Source organism: Haemaphysalis longicornis, unplaced genomic scaffold (assembly GCF_048455015.1).
Source record: "Haemaphysalis longicornis isolate Haplotype H1 unplaced genomic scaffold, Haemaphysalis longicornis Haplotype H1 scaffold_4, whole genome shotgun sequence".
NCBI classification, from domain to species: Eukaryota; Metazoa; Arthropoda; class Arachnida; order Ixodida; family Ixodidae; genus Haemaphysalis; species Haemaphysalis longicornis.
The window spans coordinates 132319454-132335604 of NW_027526361.1; the positions used below are offsets into that span (position 1 = coordinate 132319454).

At 48.0% G+C, this 16151-nt stretch overlaps 1 pseudogene; it reads right to left on the reverse strand.

Annotated features, from left to right (window-relative positions):
- LOC144180010 (uncharacterized) overlaps positions 1–12487 on the reverse strand; it is a 30632-nt pseudogene extending 18145 nt beyond the window's left edge.
- Between the last annotated feature and the right edge of the window lie 3664 nt (positions 12488–16151).

The following is a 16151-nucleotide window of genomic DNA, read 5'->3' on the forward strand; positions in this document are numbered from 1 at the left end:
CAAGCAAGAAAGGGATCAGACAAGCGCTCGCCTTCTCTAGCCTTTAAGTAGTTCATCGCTCTTGTTATCGTCTTCTAGCAATGAACGAGCTTCCCGATCTCCCATAATAGTGCGTGTTAAGATCTGTTAAATGATTCGTTACATTAAAACGCTAACTGTACTACAAAATTTATGTGGAATGGTTTTAAAGAGCTTAAAAAGTAAAACAATTTGCGTACATGAGGGCTTAGTCTGTTGAGCTTGTTCATCGGCGCTGTCAGCGGACATCCTGCTCTTTTTTGCGGGCCGAGGAGAGCCTGTGAAAAGAGTATAAAATATCACAGACTTTAGAGTGACGCTCCTAAAATTGGTATTAGGCGCCACATCAAACAATTACAAATAATTTCTTTTATAACGCTTCGAGCATTCATGCAAAAAACTTGATTGATTGATTGATTGATTGTGGGGTTTAACGCGCCGACGCAACGCAGGCGATGAGGCGCGCCGGAGTGGAGGGCTCCGGATTAATTTTTGACCACCTGGGGATCTTTATCGTGCGCAGAAATCTCGTACCCACGGGCGTTTTTGCTTTTCGCCTCCATCAGAAAAGCGGCCGCCGCGGCCGGGAATCGAACCCGCGACCTCGTGCTCAGCAGCGCAACGCCTTAGCCACTGAGCCACCGCGGCGGGTTCATGCAAAAAACTACCACGCCGCTTAAATGTGGCTCATGGCATTTAAAAAGGCATAAGCCTTATATAAAGAAAAAAGTGATCGTTCAAATATTGTCAGTATTTAGTGTTGTACTAGATTAAGGTCTGCTGATTCATACTTCTTGCTCGCTCAGGGACCCTGGTAGGCTTAAAATTAACCCTGGAGGTGCTAAATGAGACTGCAGCACTAAACACGCATTAGCAATTTAAGTGATGATTTTTAAAGAGCTCATAAAGTAAAACAATTTGTTTACACGTGGGCTCATCTTGAACTTGGCCAGCGTCGCTGTGAGCGGGCATCGTAGTGGTATTCGCGGGCCGAGGGAAGCCTGTGAAAAGAGTAAAATTGCACAGATTTTAGTGTGACCTGCATAAAGCTGGTATCAGGCGTCACATTAAATACTTATAATTAGTTTCCTATCTCACGCATACAGCATTCATGCAAAAAACTATTACACCACTTAAATGTGGCTCAGAGCATTTAAAAAGGCATAAACCTTGTATGAGGGACAAATCACTGTTCACAAATTTTCAGTGTTTAGGGATGTACTAGTTTAAGTTTAAGGCTAATTATATTGAGAAAAAAAACCTAGCTAGTTATATTTAGAAGCAAAATTGGGCCGGCGAATTCATGGTTGCTCTGTGCACCATGCATTGGTATTGTTGGTGTAATCTGCGGGAGAATATCCAAAGTACTGCGTCATGATAACTTGGGCAGGGAGACATATTGTGTATTAAGCACATTTCCGTAAACAGATGTTGCAGGTAATAAAGTTTGTGCTGTTGTATGTGCAATTTACAGTAATCTCACCTGGGCTCACGATGTGTGTCTGCCCATCACCAAAGACGGCAACTGTTGGCAAAGCACATCTTACAAGCCTTGTCTGTCCAGGGTCCGCGTAGTCTCTGCTGGTGAAATAGGCAGACCACAGCCGGTAGCTGCTGTAGATCTGACGAGGCGGTAAATGAGCCAGGTCCTGCCTTCTTGCATACTGGAGCCAAACGCCAAATCTGGAACACCAACGTTTACATGTGCAGCATTTCGGTTATAATAGATGCTAGCTTCTTTCTATTTTCAGGGGCATATGAAATAGTTTTGAGCGAAAACTGTTTTCGAAATGAACGTTATTTGATATATTTCAAATCTTCATTTCTCAATTTGATTTTTCCTACGAGAACGACTTGTGACAACATCAGTCATGAAGCACGAACATCGATCGTTTAAATTAAAACCCGGTTTTATTGTTCAGAAACGCGAATACATAATTCTATGTGTGTGATCATAATGTTCTGTGGCAACGACCCAGCTTTCCTTCTAACCCAATATATCTTTCTTGAGGCAAGAGCAGTCATCCCACATTAGGATTTCTAAACAATTATTCGTGCATATATACTCTCCCGCACTGCGTAATCATCAGGGATTTCTTGGGCCCTACAGTAAACCTGTAATTAATTATTGGGACACGTTATGACTTCATTTTGCAATTATTTATCGGCTGATAGTAGTAACGGCATTCTTGCGAATATATTGTAATTTTACTGAACGCTGAAAACAAAAGCATAAAATTGAAGCATTGAATTCCAATACTTATAAATTATAAGTATTCGAAGTATTATAATTATGATTATTATTACAAACATAAGCAGTAATTGCTTAGTTTGAGTATTAATTGCTACCAATTACTCCTGCTATATGCCGCGGATTCATGTGAAGTCAAAACGCTAAACACACCATTTAGATGCAGTAATTTAAATAGCGCCCGTGTAAACTCACATGTGTAAGTAATTTATGTAGTCATGAATTAATTAACGTAGTGCTAACCCCACATGCTATGAACCCATGTACCCTCCCTTTGAGTCATGGACCTCGAGATGCCTTCCTCTAGGTTTAGACATTAATAGGCTGATGCTGCTGATGCTAATAATAATAATAATAATAATAATAGCGAAAACAACAACAATAACGCATGCTACGAAAATAAACTCAACGCAGGCAATGGAAAAGCAATAAAAAGATTCCGGATAAGGTCACGCTGTTCTATTAGTTATTTATAGGGTGCTACAAATATAATTTTCTGCATACCGTGAATTCACTTCAGCCAAAATGCAAAGCACACAATCGAAATACAGTAAATTAGAAACGCACGTATAAACAACGTGTGTACCTAATGTTGTCATTGGATTCCTTGCCAGATGATCTTCCCCGCATGTCATGTATAACTCAAGACGCAAAACAAGCTACCGGAATGTAATTAATAGCTAGCCTGCGTGTATGCTCAATTAAACTACATAGCTACTGTAGCAACCGCATCCTGCTATGCTGCGCAAGCGTAGAAAATCAAAACGAGCAGCATGCACATCGTACCTTTCGTCTGCCGGGATTCGAAGGAATTTTATGCCGGCGTGGCGTGCAGAATTTCGGCACCACTCAGCACAGCATGATTTGTGATGACGGCGCGAATCCACGCATGCGTCTATTTCGCTGAAGGAAACTTGACGGTGGTAAAAGCGGCCTTTCGAACGCCTTAGACCGTATCAAACATGTGCTCACGACAAGAAACGCCCCTTTTCAGCGGTGCGAATTAGAAAGGCGCGGTTCCCGTTTTCAACTCCGGGTGGCGCTCGTATTTTCGCAATCTCGAACTGCAACTTCTTAGTTCACTTGCATATTAAAAACACCGTTATTAATAAGTAACCTGGTAATTAATATAAAATGCAACAACACCGTTCATTTATGCTCGTATGTAGTACAGCCCCCAAACGTTAGGATCGCTGCAGTCACGGGACAGGAAAACGGCGGAGTTTCATCCCCCTGACGCCGCCGCCGCCGCCGCCGCCGCCGGCGGTGGAAGGTTTGGGGTCGCTTATAAAGTGCATTCGCACTTAAAAAAAAGAAAACATGACGAACACACGTCATTCGGCACTATCAAATATCTCGTTAACAGCCGAATAGCACTGGCAATGACGACTGCAACCTTGATATGTGTCCTTACTGAGTCCCTCGTCCCATATCTTTCTGTTCTGGTACATGCATTACGAGGACTCTGGCTCCAGCAGTTCGGATATGCCAATTGCTAACCCCGACATCCGACCACGTCTTACGTGGCGGCCGCTGGAAAAAAGACGTTCTACGTCTCCCGCGGTAGTCGAGGGGCGGCGCTAGTTGACGGGCCTCAGAGCACTGGTAAATATAAACCCCCCTGGTAAAAGTCGAGAAGGGAGCCGCTGCGGGGTAGCGTAATTGGTTAACGCACCGCACGCATTATGCGGAGATGTGGGTTCGACTCCCGCTCCCGGAAAAACGGCGGATTTTTTCTCGACTAATATTTTCGCCTATTTAGCACTGTAATAAATAAAAAAAAAAAGAAAACATGACGAACACACGTCATTCGGCACTATCAAATATCTCGTTAACAGCCGAATAGCACTGGCAATGACGACTGCAACCTTGATATGTGTCCTTACTGAGTCCCTCGTCCCATATCTTTCTGTTCTGCTACATGCATTACGAGGACTCTGGCTCCAGCAGTTCGGATATGCCAATTGCTAACCCCGACTTCCGACCATGTCTTACGTGGCGGCCGCTGAAAAAAAGACGTTCTACGTCTCCCACGGTAGTCGAGGGGCGGCGCTAGTTGACCGGCCTCAGAGCACTGGTAAATATAAACCCCCCTGGTAAAAGTCGAGAAGGGAGCCGCTGCGGGGTAGCGTAATTGGTTAATGCACCGCACGCGTTATGCGGAGCTGTGGGTTCGACTCCCGCTACCGGCAAAACGGCGGATTTTTTCTCGAGTTATATTTTCGCCTATTTAGCACTATATTAAAAAAAAAGAAAACATGACGAACACACGTCATTCGGCACTATCAAATATCTCGTTAACAGCCGAATAGCACTGGCAATGACGACTGCAACCTTGATATGTGTCCTTACTGAGTCCCTCGTCCCATATCTTTCTGTTCTGCTACATGCATTACGAGGACTCTGGCTCCAGCAGTTCGGATATGCCAATTGCTAACCCCGACTTCCGACCATGTCTTACGTGGCGGCCGCTGAAAAAAAGACGTTCTACGTCTCCCACGGTAGTCGAGGGGCGGCGCTAGTTGACCGGCCTCAGAGCACTGGTAAATATAAACCCCCCTGGTAAAAGTCGAGAAGGGAGCCGCTGCGGGGTAGCGTAATTGGTTAATGCACCGCACGCGTTATGCGGAGCTGTGGGTTCGACTCCCGCTACCGGCAAAACGGCGGATTTTTTCTCGAGTTATATTTTCGCCTATTTAGCACTATATTAAAAAAAAAGAAAACATGACGAACACACGTCATTCGGCACTATCAAATATCTCGTTAACAGCCGAATAGCACTGGCAATGACGACTGCAACCTTGATATATATATATATATATATATATATATATATATATATATATATATATGTATATATATATATATATATATATATATATATATATATTGTGGGAATCGCGGAGAACCACTGCCCGCGATCCCGAGCCGGCGCGCGCTTCGGGAGAGACGCTTGTGCGCTGAAACCGGTCCGGCGCTCCGCTGGTTCGTCGGCGTCCCCCGAGAGATGGCACCACTGGTATGCGGGCATAGGGGCGCGGGCGCGGGCGGAGTGGGAGACGGGAGAGTCTCGTCGGAGACCCGGTCGGGGCGACATCGGCGGAACGCGGCGGTGATGGATACATGCATCTCAGGTGGAAGAAGCTTTGTTTGTCGCGCGCAGTGAGTGCCTGCCTCCCGTTCGCGGTCACGACCCGGACGGCGTGAATCGTGAACGCCGTCGAGATTTGTGCTCCCATGCTTTGGGATTCCCCAAATAAACGGCTGTGCTTCGGCACTACTATCTACTGTGTTCTCGTATCGGCGAACCTCGCTGGGCTGCTGTAGGCATGGGAGTGGTTGACACGCCGGGAGCTAGCGTGGGGGCCTACCCCAGAGTGCTGGCAAGGCCCCCGAGGAACCCCTCATATATCCCACATGGCGCCCGAACTTGGGTCTCGTCTTCAGACGAATTCGAGGTTGCTAGCTCCCTGAGAAATGCGTTGCTGCAGTCGTAGCCCGCTACCCTTTGTCCGGAAGACTTCGCATGAAACGCCTCGCTCCAGTCGGTTGCAGGCAGACAGTTAGGATGCCCGATACAGCCGTGACGGCAAATGTGTAAACCTTCCTACACGCACCAGGCGGTGCGTCAGAAGGATACCTCCGAGCACCGCAGTCGCAGCCCGCTTGCGAAACGGTAGATGCGTAGGCCTTGTTCCAACATGGCGGCGGGTTGCCTTCCTCGTAGCGCCGTCCCGGCGCAGTCGCGCCGGCGGCGCCGGTTGAAGTTTCCCGCAGGCGCGGCGGACACTACCGAGCGAGGGTGCGGTGTTTGGGAGTTCGCAAGCCGCACGATGAGCCCGCCGCTACTGCGCTTCGAGTCCGATGCGGAGTGTTTGCCGATTTGACGCCTGACAAAGAGCGAGGGGGATCGCTGAAGAATCAGTCTCCTCTCGCTGCGGGAGGAAGCCGGAGCAATGGGACCGTTGTCTCCGCGCTTCCGGAGTGCGTGCGTTTCGATGCCGTGAAGTCTCCGCTCGAGATTGCGTTTAGGCAGTAAGAGCTTAGCGCGGCTCGGCAGCGGGCTTGTTGGTCGCGAGAGATCGCCAGTCTTAGTAAGAGACGGACTCTCAGGCGACCTATACCGGTGATGTGCGCCCGTATGCCGCTGGTATTGCGGTTGGCGCTGGCTCTTCGGCAGCTTGTATTGCTGCGAGTGAGTTGCAGGAGCCCGCCTGCTTGATGCTGACGCAGCTTTGCCGACCAACGCACCAAGCCGAAATTACTCGGACGGGTGTTTCGATGCTGACCCCCCGTAATAGTCAGGCGAGCTGCCTCCAGGCGGGGGTGGCTGCTGGAGCACAGTTGCCGGACTCGTGAATCCGCGAGCAAGCGAACGTGCAAGGGGGAGTACCCTCGGGCATGCCACTTTCCGGCCAGTCACAGGAGATTGCGGAGTCCCGGTGCTCCCGCCTTCAAGTAAGGGAATCGTCTGCACCAGTCGGTGAGAGCGAGACCTGCAGCAAGCGGATACCACCGGGAGCCACGCCAGTCACCACTGCCACGGACAGCGAGGGTGGCCTGCTGAACCACGGGCGGGGCCGAGCGCGGCCCGTGGAGCTGCCGCCAGTTGCTGCTCCGGCCTGCCGGGCGGCAGCCAACCGTTCAGGAGGACCTGCGGCCGAGGCCGCCACGGAACCCAGGCGGCGGCGGGATCTGGCGCCTACGCGAGCGGCGCGAGCCTTCGGGCAGCCGCAGTGGGCACGGCCGTTCGTGTTGCCGCCTCGAGCTGGGAGTGGGGGTCGCATCATGGCGCGACCCCGGCGTTCGTCGGCTGTGGCTGCAGGCTACCCCCGGGCCTACCAACCTGCTGTGCCGCCCAACCGCGAGAGACTCGGAACCATTGCAATGTGTTTGCGGGTTTGTGAGCCGAGCATCGCGACGACGGCATCGTGTGGCGAACCTTGGTGTGGACTGGCATGGGAGTGGCGTTCGGTGGCTGTTTTGCTGACTTGAGACGTCGTGACAATGGTGGTACAACGTAGCGTCACTCGAGCTCAAGTGACGCCCAGGTTTAGGGGGGAGGAGTGTGGGAATCGCGGAGAGCCACGGCCCGCGATCCCGAGCCGGCGCGCGCTTCGGGAGAGACGCTTGTGCGCTGAAACCGGTCCGGCGCTCCGCTGGTTCGTCGGCGTCCCCCAAGAGATGGCACCACTGGTATGCGGGCATAGGCACGCGGGCGCGGGCGGCGTGGGATACGGGAGAGTCTCTTCGGAGACCCGGTCGGGGCGACATCGGCGGAACGCGGCGGTGACGGATACATGCATCTCAGGTGGGAGCTTTGTTTGTCGCGCGCCGTGAGTGCCTGCCTCCCGTTCGCCGTCACGACCCGGACGGCGTGAATCGCTAACGCCGTCGAGCCTTGTGCTCGCATGCTTTGGGGTTCCCCAAATAAACAGCTGTGCTTCGGCACTACTGTCTACTGTGTTCTCGTATCGGCGAACCTCGCTGGGCTGCCGTAGGCATGGGAGCCCGCGTGGTTGACACGCCGGGAGCTAGCGTGGGGGCCTACGCCAGAGTGCTGGCAAGGCCCCCGAGGAACCCATCATATATCCGACAATATACAGAAAGAAATGCCGGCAGTCTACAACGCCAAAGAAGGCATAGGGGAATGGTTAGACTATTTTGCCTTTAGTGACGTTACATTTTTTATTATTATGATTACGTAAGAAAGAAAGAAAAACACGCGCCGAGAGAGGGGACCGAACCCTCAAGCGTCAGATACAGTTGTAGTAAATATAAATACCCCAGAGGAGTGAAGGAGAACACAGTCGCCCAGATAGCCGAATTGGTAAGGCATTCGAGATCTAATCGAAAGGCGTGGGCTCGATCAGGCATTCTCAGATAATGAAGGGCAGCCTAACATTGCCCCTGAAGAAGAAAGTGTATGACAGCTGCAACTTACCGGTACTCACCTACGGGGCAGAAACGTGGGGGCTCACTAAGAGGGGATCAACTTAAATTGAGAACGACTTTCTTTCTTACGTAATAATAATAAAACTAATGTAACGTCACTAAAGGCAAAATAGTCTAACCATTCCCCTGTGACTTCTTTGGCGTTGTGGACTGCCGACATTTCTTTCTGTGTTTCCTAACGAGCCCCTCATTTCCAAACCTATATATATATATATATATATATATATATATATATATATATATATATATATATATATATATATATATATATATATCTATATATATATATATATATATATATATATATATATATATATATATAATATACAGCGAATCAGAATAGGAAATGAGGGCCTTGTAGAAATAAGACAGAAATAAGGGTTGGTATTGTGGGACCAGGGTGTACACGAGCATTATGTAAGAAAACTAGAGGATATCTACTATGGGTCCACAGCTACTATCATCCTCCATCAGGAGAGCCGTAAAATACCTATAGGGACGGGCGTCAGACAAGGAGACACCATCTCTGCAATGTTATTCACAGCATGTTTACAAGAAGTATTCAGAACATTGGATTGCGAACAGGTGGGAGTAAGGGTTAATGAAGAATACCTCAGTGACCGCAGATCTGCTGATGACGTTGCCTTTCTAAGTAACTCGGGGGACGAATTGCAAAGCCTGCTTTCCGCACTGGACAAACAGAGTAGAACCGTGAGCCTGAAAATTAATATACAGAAAACCAAAGTAATGATCAATAACCTCGGAACAGCACAGCGGTTTCAGATAGGTGTCGAGGCAGTTGAAATTGTAGGCGAATATATATACTTCGGCCAAGTTGTGACCCCGGATCCCAGCCATGAGGCAGAGATAATTACAAGGATAAGAATGGGGGGGGGGGGAGTGCATTCGGCAGGCATTCTCAGATAATGAAGGGCAGCCTAACATTGCCCCTGAAGAAGAAAGTGTATGACAGCTGCAACTTACCGGTACTCACCTACGGGGCAGAAACGTGGGGGCTCACTAAGAGGGGATCAACTTAAATTGAGAACGACTCAGCGGACAATGGAGCGGAGGGATGATAGGTGTAACATTAAGGGACAAGAAGAGAGCGGAGTGGCTCGGGGAACAAACGCATGTTAAGAACATATTAGTAGAAATGAAGAAGGAATAGACATGGGGCCGGCATGTAATGAGAAGGCAAGATAACCGTTCGTCATTAAGGGTAACAGAGTGGATTCCTAGAGGAGGCAGGTGTTGCAGGGGGCGGCAGAAAGTTAGATGGGCAGATGAGATCAAGAAGTTTTGCGGGGACAAATTGGTCGCAGTTAGCACAGGACCAGGGTAATTGGAGATTATTGGGAGACGCCTTTGCCCTGCAGTGGACGTATATAGGCTGGCGATGATGATGACGATGGACGTCGACGACGACGACCATGATGATGATGATGTTGAATGACTGGCAGTCAAGAAAACTTCGGAAATCAAGGGGGAGGATGTGGTAGGTCATTGAAACAGATAAAGAATTTGGAAAGAAAGAAAGTGGTGAAAAAATGTCCGCCATGTGGGATCAGAACCCACGAACTCCAGAATACCGGTCTGGTGCAATTACCACTACGCTACTTGCGCGGCTATTTTCCCCTCAACTTTCTTGGGTATTTATGTTAGGGATTTTTGTTTCCTGTGCTTGGGGGTGGTAGCCAGCGCCACTCAGACTATTCGGGGTGAAGGGTACCTTCTTTTAACCCCCATGGCCTTGACTCGAGTGTCTACGACATGTCGAGACTGGTCGGCCAGCGTTAAACCCTCTTAAGCTCCCTATGGCACCAAGACTGCCAGAACAGAGGCCCTCGCTGTGCATGTAGCGAATCAGAATAGAAATGAGGAGCTGGTAAAAATTAGAGAAATAAGGGTTGGCAGTCAAGAAAACCTCGGAAAGCAAGGGGGAGGATGTGTTAGGTCAATGAAACAGATAAAGAATTTGGAAAGAAAAAAAAGTGGAGAAAAAATGCTAGAATGTGTTAGCCACACTTTTAAAAGTAACTTTAGTTAACGCTCAGTCACTGCATTATTGCTCTGACCGCTGCAATTCCTGTGGCGATAGCTATACCGGAGGTGTGCAGTACAATCAGTATGTCATCCTACCGCCTGACCCCCGGCCATCATTCCGTGTGTTACATTGCGGAATCTTACAAAGGGTTATGCTGTTGCAAAATGAAAGGAAAAATTTCACTCGCGGAGCATGAAATGGCACTTTTTTGGACAGACGCTCTTTAATTCGTCCATAGCAGTACTCCCCTCCGTAACGAGTAGTAGTAGAAGTAATGAAGCGAGTTGGGCAGTCAGCACAAGTGCACTTTCGAAAAAAAGCAGATCTGAAAGAGAGTAAACTTCAGAATAAGCAAAAAAGATGATCGCTGGGTGAATGGGGCACTGTGAGGTACCGGCCTGCCTTTCTGTACGTGCCATCTGCTATATTACTGTTTCTGCTTCCAAGACAAGGTCGAGGGCTGCAGTTTCTTGTCAATGGATTAAGTGGGCACATTAACAGTTTTTCCTGAAATATCTGTTGTTATTTTTATCTGTAAAAAACGGAACTTGTCCACTGTACTGTCCCTCAAAAAACTGACCACGGAAACTTACTTCCTTCGCATTGATGAGATGTTTGGTTGTGAAAGGCAGAATAAAGAAAAAGTATAGAGCAATGTCCAGGTTTTTGGTGATTTTTTTTTACTTATTCGGTTCTACCTATTTTTTGCGCAATGTTTTAAAAACAACGGGACTCGCGTTTTTGTTTTTGTTTCTTTGCACAGTTAATTGCACAGGATACAGGAGTGACCAGCAGTTTTTTTCTGCCCAGACAAGCTTTCCCGCCTTTGCAGAAAAGTCAACAGTGAGCCTTCACAGGGGAAGAGGTGCGATAAGCAGCACAGAGGAAAAGTTTGTGCCTTATCAAAGAGTAGTTGTGTATTCGCTACACCTCCACCCATGCAAAAAAGCGTTACGTGAGACAAATAGGCCACTCCCTTAATAAAAGGCTGCGCTAACACAGGCAACAACGTATCTAATACTGCTAGTGGCTATCTCGGCTCGCATTGCCTCCGGTGTGGCTGCAGGCCGGTGTTTTGAAGAATGCAAGGTAATAGGGCGACACAGAGAGCAGACTCCCCGAGAAATTATCGAAGCCGCGGAAATTCTTAGATTAGGTGACGATTGCATCAGCGTTCCGTCCGTTTCACTGTCAGAAAAAAAAACTGCTATATCTATTGGCTGGTGGAAAAACTGGCATAAAAATGGCTTTGTATTTATAGTGGCAATGCATAGTTTTTAAGGCTAGATTTAAGACTCCATGATATGTTTTCTTGGGCTTCAGTAACACTGTGTTTTTTGTATATAAGTGGCATCGTTTCAAAATAAAAATTTCAGTTGATAGTAGCGCTTCGTCATGACTATGTTGTTGTTCTCTTCTCTGCCCTCGTCGTAATTTTCGCTTCCCGCCAAAAACAATGTATTACCAACTCGCCCAAGCTTTCGCACGTGGTATTCAAAATATAGAAAACGCAATCCTATTTGTGGCAAGCAGTGCGCAAAAGGTAGTGTTTTTTCTAACGGCCAGATGTCTCGATGTGGTGTCTACAGTTTGTTTTCCCGCCCTTCAAAACAGTCCTTACCGGATCTTTGCCGCACGACCACTTAATTCCGTCAGGTAATGGTTACCCAGGAGGTGCCATCGAACAAGTTAATCAAGCCGTGCAAAGAAAGTGCGCAAGCGACGGTTTTTTCTGGGCCTGCGCCAAAACACGCCCAAGGCAACCGTCACTAAAGAAGATGACAAAGCCGTATTGCCGACGTGCTCGCATGCGAGCAGGCACCTCCGCGCTGGGAACGCTGGGTAAATTCGCCGCGCCATCTACAGTGTGCTCTATGAGTGAAACGCTCCGCCCCTTCGCCGCCCCCGCCTGGTTGGCAGTTTATTGTCCCGCAAACCGCGAAAGAACCGTTGGCTGATTATTTGCTTTTAAACAACCCCAAAATGCCGTAGTCTTGTTCTGACGGTTGCCAATCTCTCTGCTGCTCTGAAGGCCGTCTTCAGTCAAATAGTGCTGATCTCATTCTCATTGCCGACTACGTCGGTCTGACACAAAACGAGTGCCTAGTGTTGTGGACTGGAAATTCCGTGCTCCAGATTTTCGAATGGTGTACTCTTCCCTCCCATCGGAAAGCCCCAAGTGCAAGTTGGGTCTTACCTCCAACGGGGCGTGCCATGGACGGAGACTGTGTGGATACGTGTTTGCGGAGCCAGGCACTTTACTTCGGTCGACCCGATTTGAAGGTTATACTGTTTCGCTTGTCGCGTCAGCATCTTCCGAACAGGCACAGAATGGCCAATTCTGCGGCCGTCTCTCCACCCTAAAAAACATTTCAGCTGGGGACTGACAAAAAAGGCACTCCAAATGCAACAATTGGCGCCGCAACTGATCAGTGAAAATAGCTAGAGAAAGACGACTTTCGTTATGCGAAATTTCCTGTCCGGTGCTGTTGCACACCACCTTCATAGTTCATTGTTTTTTCCCTTTGACCGTTTGATTGATTTTGGGGTTAACGCGCCCTAGCTACACCTGAGCTCTCATAATCCGCACCCTAGTGGAGGGATTCGGATTAATATAGTACAACTTGGATCTCTTACAGGCAAGAAAATCTCGATACACGGGCATTTCCGCTTTCCGGTATCACCGAGAAAGCAGCCACCATGGTCTCGATCGAACCTGCGTCTTTGTGCTCAGAAGCTTTGACCACTTACATTGCCTAGCAATTTAGGCTGCTCGTTTTTACCGCTCTGTACGTGACGTCATTCTCATCCTTGGCATTACAATTCAATGAGTCGCAGGAGTAAGAACTGCCCTATAGTTTTTCCTGAATTACTATATGGCGTTTCTTAGAGCTGACGTCAGTGTTTAGGCGGCCAATTATTGTCATGTCCGAGCAGGAGGACACGAGAAGAGGATTTTTCAAACTACTGCAAATTAACGCTTCAACATCAGCTGGTGAGGCGTTTCTTTTTTTTAAGAAATTAAAATAATTTGAATCTTTTAACTTACAAAAGCTTAAAGGGGCACTGACACAAAGTTTTGAAGGCGAGATAACTTCGGAGATAGATTGGTGGGAACACATATACATCATCTGCAAAATATCAGCGGCGAATACAGCCGAGAACATAATTAAAATCAATTTTGAAGTGTACGAAACGCAACCGAGCAGCCAGCAGAGGACCACGCGCAATTGTAAATAAACAACATCCAAACACGTCACGAGTTTGTGTTTGCCGCTTCCGAACTACCGGCGTTTTTCGCCGGCTCGCCCGGCTCGCCGCTCCAATCGGAGGGCCGGAGGGCGGAGCTTCTGCTCTCGAGAACGAACGACCCGATCGTTGGCGGCGGAGGCGCCGTGATCTCCCTGTTCTGTGCCTTGATTTCGTCAGCTAATCGGGCAGCTGGCCGCGACCAAAGTTCTACAGCGATTCCAGGCACTCTGTTTCTATTACTGTTTATTACCATTGGATGCGAAAACGCGCTGGAGGCACGAAAAGCTCACTGAGCTAGCCGCACGGTCGCTGTGCAGGCGGCGGCCACGGCCGCGAAGTAGCCCAGGCCGGCGCAGGTAGCTCGAGTGATAGCTTGTTACCGCTGCAGGAAATTGTCCCCCAAGTCCCGACCATGGTGGCTTACATGAGAAAGGTGTTAATGATGCGATGGAGGGTTGCATTAAAAATTGTCATCTGCACCGCTTACAAGAGCGGCACTCGAATATCCGCCGCAGTGCTGAGCCTAACACATCTGTAGGCGGACCTGTAGGCAGACCGGCCGGCTGCTCCCAGCGCGCGTCTTTCCACCCACCGTCTCGAGCGTCACGCGTCGTTCTTTAGCGGCGGTAGCATTTGCACTCGCAGCGCCTGCGTCACATCCACGGTCGCTTTTTAATTAAGCGCCTCACAAGATCAGTACGTGGGGGCATTCGCAGAAACTGCTGTCGATGCGGATTCGACAGTGCTACGGCGGCTCTGCTCTGTGATATCCCTCCGCCGGTCACGTGGTCAGCTTTGTTCACACAAAATCCACAAAATCCATCGTTTCGCGGCACTCGCTGAAACCGAAACTGCGACTGGCCGCATTGAAAATGCCTCTAATTAAACAACCGTCGCACGCGGAGGCAAATGAGGTTTCTACAGGTTATAAGTAGGTCACTAGCTGCTTATCGCAACAAAAAACACAAGATGCAAAATTTTTGTGTCAGTGCCCCTTTAACCTAAGGGTATCAGTGAACGCTTTCAGCCTGCGTATCATTCTGCGTCTTCAAAACCAGAAGGCAAACAGACTCGGGGTTCCGTGCAGTACACATTGCATAATAATGTTTCAGGCCCATCCAACGTTTTTCCTTTTAGCGCAAGAATCTCTTCCCCCCTGACGCAAGGTTTCAAATTCGACGACACAATACAAATTGTGAACTTTTTATATACTTACGGTATAACATGCGTGTATGGGTTTATACCACTGAACATGAAGCGCCGAGACTGCCCATTTACATGCGAGGCAAACTCTTTTTGTGGTGCCCCGTGTGTAAGATACACGTCTTTTTTTGTCCTGAATACTCTACAGGACTTGGTTATACTCCAGCCGTGTTAAAAGAAGCTATAGTGAGCGCCTTATTTTTATCGTACAAGTGACCACCCAAACATAATATTCTTGTCTGGTTTATTACAGAAGATTTTGTTTCCAAATATTTCTGTGTACTGCAAGGTCTCTAGCCCGGAAGTTTTCAAGAGTGGTTCAAATTACAGATAAACAGAATAAAACAGCATCAATGAGTTAACGCATACATTTAGGCAGGGGTCATCTATGCCTTGCTCATTCTAAAGCGACGCTTTTTTGCTCTCACTAATGGTAGTGTCGTTACCAAGACCCGCTGCAGGAAATACAACATTATGCAATAAAAGGACGCATATCGATAAGGAATATCACGATGAAAGACGAAAAACGCTTTTCGTGGTCAGAATCAAAGCTGGATACCTCGAATTACGAAGCGGATGTCATCTGATTGCGCTATCGTTGCATTCGGGTCACTGAGCATTTCCTTTTGTATTTGTGGTGCGGGCGTTGGTGTTAACTTGGGGTGAGTTGAAGTGGACATTGAAGTGCGTTAAAGAGGAAGAGGGAAAAGAAAGAGAGTTTACATACCTGAAGGCAACGAAATTCAAGTTCTACTGATTCGTGTCACCTCTCTATGTAAACAACACCGCTCAATGCGCCTCCAACTGATTTTCTAGTAAAAAAGTTTCAATCCCCTCTGTTACTACCAGTACTAACGACGATCATGGATGAAAGGGGGGTTGGAGGCCCCTGCTTTCTCTAGATAGATTTGTCTGCTGTCGTCTGTGTTTAGACTTTGACTCGCAGGAAGTGTGTATTGCAATCTTTGAAGGTTGTACTTCTACTCTTTCATTCAATTTGATTGTCGGATTTGTCTGGATTTCATTCGTGACACTTTGGGTGATGTATGCCTTAAAACCCCAAGCTAACTCACTCACTCTGCTACAGACTTTAGCCTCATATGAACCACACATAACATTGTGAGGTTCAGGGGTCGCTTGAGAATGAGGTCAACGTGTTGGGGCCCAAACGTTACGAATTTCTTCACCCCCGTTCAATAAAAACGAGGTATGGATGAACACAATGATGATGATAATGATTACGGTGTTTTTAAAGATTTTAAATGTACCCACATGGGTAATGTAAATGGCTAAATACTTAATGCTGTTCGTTAGGACTTCAAAGTAGAAATTAATTTCCAGAAAGCTCATGCGAAATTCGGCGCACTCAGGTTCTTGACAGTTAAGTCTGCTGAACTAGACTTGCACACAGCACAATTTCTGAAT